We start from the raw sequence: 7,929 nt of genomic DNA, 5'->3' as shown, positions 1-7,929 counted from the left end.
TGGTGCTGCCTACTGAGTCTGACCAGACTGGGCCCACCCACGTCAGCCTGTCCCTTTCCCCCCGGACTGGGACAGAGGCGTCTGTCCACCACAGCATGTTTGCCTTCCCTCTTGCCAACTGAGTCACAAGCCCTGTGAAAGATGCCCACTCATGGAACACAGACAGAAAGAGAGACAGACAGACAGACAGACAGACAGACAGACAGACAGAAAGGCAGACAGACAGACAGACAGACAGACAGACAGACAGACAGACAGAAAGGCAGACAGACAGACAGACAGACAGACAGACAGACAGAACATTGGGCATGCAGAGAGATGGACAGACAGACAGACAGAACATTGGGCATGCAGAGAGATGGACAGACAGACAGACAGAACATTGGGCATGCAGAGAGATGGACAGACAGACAGACAATCAGGCACACAGTGAGATGGAGAAATCAACAAGCTGACAGTCTCCCAGACAGAGACATTCAGACAGACAGATAGCTAGACAGACACACACATTATGTAACCATGACTGAATGCTCTTTTTCCTGGGTCCTGAGAGTGATCCTGATTGCCATACAGTAGCAGCATATATACCTTGGACTTCTTTATTCAATAACAGCTATGAATGTTTTATTGGAGGGAAATGGGTTGTGGGTTATTCATACAGTTCTTGAAGGGGAGTCGGGGGTGTGGGGTTGCTAGGGAGATAAAAATACTTGGCTCCCTCTCTTTCGCACACACACACACACACACACACATATCTGGATTGTTTTAATTGTGGATTTTTGTAACGACATGCCCTCTCCAACCCTCTGACGTCCTCTCCAAGAAAATCGTATTCTTTCTCTTTTTGTCGTCCTCCCTCTATTTCTCCTTTTCTAATCCCCCCTCCCTGTGTGTGCAGAGTCAGTGCATCATATCATTGGGCTCTTCTAGGGAGATGAAAAATACTCGTCTCCCTCTCTTTCACACATGCTACACACATCTGGATTATTTTCACTGTGGATTTGTGTAATGACATGCCCCCTCCAAAGTCCTCCTCTCAGAGGAAATGTAATTCTTCTCTGTATTTACCTCCCTCTCTCCTTTTCTGATTCCCTCTGTCTGTCAGTGCATCATATTGTGGATTTCTTCCACGGTCTCTCCTCTCCCCACCTCCCCTGGCCAGGTTTTTGACCCTTGGTTGACACGGTCCATCATGGCTGTTCCTCCTTGACCTACATCTGGTCTCCAGGACACCAGAGGTCAAGGAGGAGGAGGAAGAGGAGGAAGGAAGGTGGAGGACAGGAGGAGGAGGGGAGGTGGAGGACAGGAGGAGGAGGGGAGGTGGAGGACAGGATGAGGCTGGAAAAGGGGAAGGGGGCGGGGGCTTCATGCATCAGCCATGCTATGGTTCGACGGCCAAAATGAACAAACACACAAACGTGAATGAATGAATGAATCAATTAATGAATGGATGCATGACCGGATGGGTGAACAGATCGATCCACGAGGGAATTAATTCATGAAGCTGACTCTACTGTTTGATTTGCTTCACGCTGTCTTGCAATGGGATCGTCATTGCTGCTCATTTTTCAAGTGTGCTTTATACAAAAGGGAAATAATTTGAAAAGCCACATTGAATAGAAACTCCGGTCCATCTCTGAGTGCTATATTATGCTGGCTAGACTGATCCCATCGCCCCTTTCCTCCTCTCCCCTTCCCCTGCTTATAACGGACCGACACACTGGGCCAGCCAAAAGGTATGCTGTTGCGCTGTGCACAATCAGTCAACAAACTGTAGCACGTTTTGTTTTATTCAGAGCCCAAATGAAAAATTCATATCAGAGGGATAGTTGGTATGCTTCCTTGTGTGTGTTTCGCCCCCTACACCTGTATGTACACAAATCGTGATTGGGAAACAAGTCAGACTTTGGGTGAACATGCTTTCCCCTTTGAGGGGAAGCAGCAAAGCAATGCAAATGAAGATGGGCCCACTGGATTCTGAACTGAACACACAGATCGTGTTCATGCGGCATGCAAATGTGTGAAGCGCGAAGCCTTTCCTAGTCTATGTATGCTCGGGAAAAGCAGGCTGAACACAACAGCTGTACGGGGAAAGGTGGGTTCCTGTGGATGAAGCTATTGACACCAGAGCATGCCAAAGAACACAATGAGACTGCTGTCTGCATACACCCACAAATACACGCACGACAGAATGACACACACCAGTAAAGAACGATTCTGGCCTCTTTAAGGTAAAAGATGTTCATATCTTCAGGCGTGGTGAACAGCATGTGCGAAATATATCAATCGCGCGACTCGCCCTATCGCATGTCCTTTGGCTCAACCAGCAGCGCAGGAGCACGTGGGAGATGGAACCCCACTGTCTGTGTCTGTAATTGGGCTGTATCAGTCTGTCCTCTCCCTCCCTCCCTACCACCACGGTTTGGGCCATGGTGCTGGGCTAATGGACGCCCCCCCCATGGAGTATTTGTCCTTGGTTTGCAGGACTGTGGCCCACGTCGCCACGGCGGCAGCAGACTGCAGATCAGAGGCAAATCAGAGGATTTGTTTGTCCTCTCCTTGGTGGCAGGATATTCAAGGTCCAGTGATGGAGTGGGTTGGATTGCTGCTACAGATGTGTGTGTCACTAGTGTGATGGATGGGTTCCAGGAGAACAGGCTTGACCAGGTCACTGGCAACTAGAGAACCGGCAGAATCCGTTCCAAGAACCTCCGTGTTTGTATGTGTGAATACTGATATTGTGTTCAGTACACAACCTATGATCCAGGGTTGTCATGTGGGTCCAGAGGCAACTTGTTTTCTGCCTTGTGGAAATAATATAAGATGGTGATTTTGATGTAGCCTGCTGAGGATTATACTGCTGTTGGTTCATTGGTCAGTAATCACATTTACAGTTGTTCCTTTGAGTAATTGTTTTTCAAATACTCGGAACTTCTTCTCCCAACGATAGTTAAATTGGACAGAGCTCTATTAATTTCCTGGGTCATCGAAGCATGTCTGGGCCGAGTCTGGGCCAAAACCCAGAATGATTTGAAATTCAAATTACCTGGTGTTATTTGTTAAAGTCTATGCTATTGGTTTGAATCAGCGCACACATTGTAGCAGATCTATACAGCACAAAACTCCTTAAAAAGTGTTTAATGCAAAGAGTAGGCTAATCTTTAACAAAAAACTTACTTCATGGACAGGCTGTATCTAGGCAAAGCTAGAGTAATTGAGAAATGTCAGGTCAACTTGTGTCTCAGGATGAGGACATTTCTGGAATTCATGGAAATATGTAGACATTGCTATTCATCGTGTCCAAGCTTCCACAAATATCATCATAATTCTATTCAGAGCACGTGCATTGCAGCATCGGGCTTATTTAAATAATATGTGTAGCTCTTTAATTTTACAGGTACCAGGTGATCGGGTTAAAAAACGTCCGCTGTTTACAAGAAAACAACAGCTTGATTTTGTTGGTGAATTTAAATGAGTTTGGCCGAAGCAGGGCACGGCCAGACGCTCTCTTCGTCATGCAGGTCTGACCATGGATGAGAGGCGCAGAGAGATGCTGTCTCTAAGACCCTCACACGAGACACACACTGTTCTGCAGAAATGAATCCAGACACAGGCTCTGAGCCAGCGAGACTGGACTCTGAATTCTCATCTCCTCAAATCATTTTCTTTTTTTATCAGCAGGATGTCTAGTGACTAATGCTTTCATTTCGTCAGCGTGTCCCTCCTTTGCCTGGGCTAGACATGGCTAATTTAATCAGTGTTTGTAGCCCATGTCTTTGATATTACCAACTGATCACTAGGCCTTCTGCCTAGTGAGATGGGAATACATGAGAGGAATTCTAAGAACATCTTAGCGATTCAATCTTTATTTTATCATCTTTAAAAAAAATATTTACTCCAAATGAACCCTCTCAAATGTGCAGCCTAGTCAACTCAATCTAAAGTCATTTTCCAAATGTACGTTTTCAACAGGCACCATTAACAGTTTCTTCTCTGCATATTCTGTGCAATGATTAATGACGTTTAGTTCATTTTTTTGAAATGTAAACTCTAAAGCATGTCCTTGGACATGCATATTACATTCTAATGTAGCCCATTACAGTCCTTGTGAATCTGAATGAGGTATGTTGTCTTATTCCACTGTGCTGCAGTGAGCTCACGAGGCCATTTGCACGAATTATGTCCAGAGATGTCATTAACAATTCATGCACAGTGGACATCACATAGCCACTAGATGGATGCCAAATGACTGACCTGTCTGAGTTGAAGGAAAGATAAGAGAAGAGATAGGAGGCTCCTTGGAACCAAACAGAGAATACATGTCACTCACATGTGTAGGATTTATATTAAAAGTTCCAAAGAGAGTCACATGATAAAAGTACTTTGATAATCCCGGGTTTTTCAGGTCCACAATACAGGCCTACATACAATACAGTAAAAAACAAAAAACAAAGCAACAAAGTTCAGCACTGGACTTTGCAAAGAAGCAATTACATAATATTCCCTCTGTGTCCATTCTGTTGGGCTAAATACCTCAAATCCGCTCTGAAAGAACAAATGTTAATCTGGTTCAACTGAATGAGAATGAGAATAATAAGACTAATATGGTTTTATTTTCTAAATGTGCTGCAGCAATGTCTTTTCTCCTGGTCCACAATGGTCGGTTACAGAGATGTGTTTCTTCTTAGACAGGAGTATGAAGAGATTGTGTGTTCTGCCGGAGCCCCAGCTGTGCCTCATTAACGGCAGTCATTATAATCCTCTTAGTCAAATCCCATAATTTCGTCCATCAACAAAAACAAGAGCAACAGGGCAGTGTTTAGCAGCCCAATCCGGCCCCATTTAAAACGGATATGGCACCTAGAAGAATTGTTCTGACCCAAGTGCTCTTTTAAATAAACGTGTCTGTCAATTCATGCACCATGGTACAGAGAATGGGATTTTGACGGTGTTGAGATCACAGGGGGGACATGAATGCAATTCAAAGCACACTGATTTTATTTTTTTGACATTGCCCTGTCTATTAAGCTTGGTAGAGGTTGAAAGGTACAGCTTTTTACAGTGCTCCTGTAACCATATACTCACCACATCCAATGTATGTGAATACCAAATGCTCTCAATGTGACCATGTACTTTTTACTATTGCACATCCTATCTCTCCAGTGCCCCATTGAATCCCCCCCTCCCACCACCCCCAGTCTAGTGAAAGCGCCTCTCTCCTGTCTCCATGCTGACAGCTGGTCCACTTCAGCCACAATCCAACTAGGCCCTGCTCTATGTATAGATTTCCGCCATTGGAAAGAACCCATTTCAATGAATCTTTGCGCTATGAATATCTCCTCTGTCGTAACACCAAGGGATCTATCTGAAAGCCCCCCCCCCCCATCCACTGCCACCGACCCCCTGCACCCTTCCCCCCCACCCCCTGCCACCACCCCCCCGCCCCCCACCTCCAACCCCAACCCCCAACCCCCAACCCACCCACCCCCCACCTCTACATGCATCTTTCCAATGGAGTCCAATAATGCTGCAATGCGCAAGCTCTCAAGGGTAGGAGAGATCTAACCACCCCCCATCACCCCACCCCACACACGTGATGAGAAACTCTTCTACTTGATTCTCTAAATGTCAAACTAACCCCAGAGATGCAGCATTACAAACAGTACTAGTGGTATGTTTTAATTGTGACATTTATGAGACAGTGGGCTCCCCACTGGAAGCAACCCAAAAGATCCTCTTCTTTTCCATAGGAGTGAATCCCCCTGTTATGGCAGAGAAAGGGAGGGGGGGGGGGGGGGGCAGAAGATCCATTTGTCAGGTACTGTAGCATCTTGTGAGGATTCACATCAGTTTCTCTGAGACGTTTTTTTTTGGTTGCTCAACCAGGAGAGGTTTTTGTTCTGTCTCAAGCCAGTGCTTTGTATCACTGTCAGGGGCACGTCGACCACAGTGTGTCACAGTTCTCTGTGATGTTCCTGAAGCTCAAATCACTGCATTGCAATTATCGGCGATTCCTTAGTCTGCCTGCCCTTGTGACTGCCTCCACCAAGCGAGTTAGGATAAGCTTCACTGCTTTATTCTCCTGCATGTCATCCTGGGCTAAAAAACTAGATTAAATTGGTTCTGCCCAGCTATTTTCTGTCAGCTAAAAGTAGATAGTTCAGTCACAGGAAAAAAAGGTATCTGTAAACGTAAAACACCACACATACACACACTCTCGCATTGACAGACACAAATAAACAAACACACACACAAACAATGAGTCTTGGTGCTATGCACAATGCACTGATTGATGCACACACATACGCTTATGCATAGGTAAACACGAAAACAAGTAAACAAAGACACACACACTAACACATACACAGACAAACAAACACACGCGTGCGCCTGATGTCTGTCGTGTCCCGTTGAGGGGAAGTGAAGGCGTAAGCTGTGTTTGTGACCTTTGTTGTGAATCTGAGTCGTGTTTCTCCCTCTTAAGGCGAAGATGATTAATTTCTGTTCTTTACATTATTGCCCCGAACGCTCCTTGGTGGGACTCATACATTTGTCATTTCCTCCGCACTGTTTTTCAAATGGAAATGAAACAGAACCTCAAGAGCCTTGCTAGGCTGTCACCAGCCAGGCCCCCCTCTCCAGGCAGAAAGCACAAAGCAAAACTATTTGCAACTGATAAAATCATGTCTTACAGTAATACAGCATAACAGCATAAGCACTTCAGTAACTGTGAATATTTGTCTGATAAATGGCTGAGGGACCCTAAGGCTGGTAAAATAATGTTTTTTTTTCCACTATTTCTACGTTGCATTACTTTAATGGGATGAATGTACACAGTCCATAAACCAGAGGAAACAAACAAAACTAGTTTTAAATTGGCTGCTGAATCCGAGTGTTCACCGAGCATTCACAGAGTATCCTCTGAGCTTTGCTGTGTCCTGAGGGAAGTAGGCCTCCAATGGCTCCTGTCTATAGACACACCACAAACAGACCGCTAGCCGGCCCACCAGCCTCATAAAACACTGTAAAGACCTGACATTGTTTACCCTCCTTTGTCTTCCTCACCACTAAGAGCTTTTTTTTAAGAGCTCACACCTTCTCAGAGGGGAGAGAAAGTGAGAAAGAAAGAGAGAGAGAGAGCTGCAGAGGTGTCCTGAGAGCACTTGAGCTTCACCATAGCACCGCGGTTAATCCTCTGAGCATTACTGCTCTGTCTGCATTCTAAACAAGTTTACAAAAAACAGACACCCTGCATAGTTCCCCTTTAACTCTCCCTCGCTCTCTTTCTCCCTTCCATCATCTTCTCCTTCTTTTCCTCCCTTCCCGTCTCTCTGCAAATGTCCCTGCAGATGACCAGATAAGGGAACTTAGAACCCCCAGCTTCCTGCTTGCTACACGTATAATCACACATATTTTTCTTTAAAAAAAAATGTTTACCTCAAAATCCCCCTTGCCATCATTTAGGCTTTTGAGACGCATTGATTAAGTCTCCAAGTGAGGAACGGCTTCATTTAATGAGTTATAAAGACTTATGGTCATTTCTGCTAATTGAGACCATTGCTGGCACCCTCTCCTCTGTGTTAAACACATGCTTTATTTTCTCAATTAAGAGTGCTGGTATTAGTTCCCTTGGGTTGGTTTACTACAGCTGGGCAATAGCCATCATCATAAGTTAACCTCTCAGTAATAGAGAGGGCATGTAACAAGACTGACCTGTTAGGACCGCAACTGTCTGGCTGCAGTAATTATGCATAGCAGCCCTTTAAATAGCTATGATGATGATGAGCCAGTAACAAGGACAAAGACCTGGGAAGGTGGGTTTCACCCCATTAAAATTCATCCTCCAGACCCATTAAAGCAGCTCCACAGTAGAATCTGTATCGCCTGATCATACCTGAGGCACTAAGAGATGGAGCATAATTGAGGGAA

Source organism: Osmerus mordax, chromosome 4 (genome assembly GCF_038355195.1).
Source record: "Osmerus mordax isolate fOsmMor3 chromosome 4, fOsmMor3.pri, whole genome shotgun sequence".
Classification (NCBI taxonomy): domain Eukaryota; kingdom Metazoa; phylum Chordata; class Actinopteri; order Osmeriformes; family Osmeridae; genus Osmerus; species Osmerus mordax.
This window is presented reverse-complemented; position numbering follows the sequence as displayed.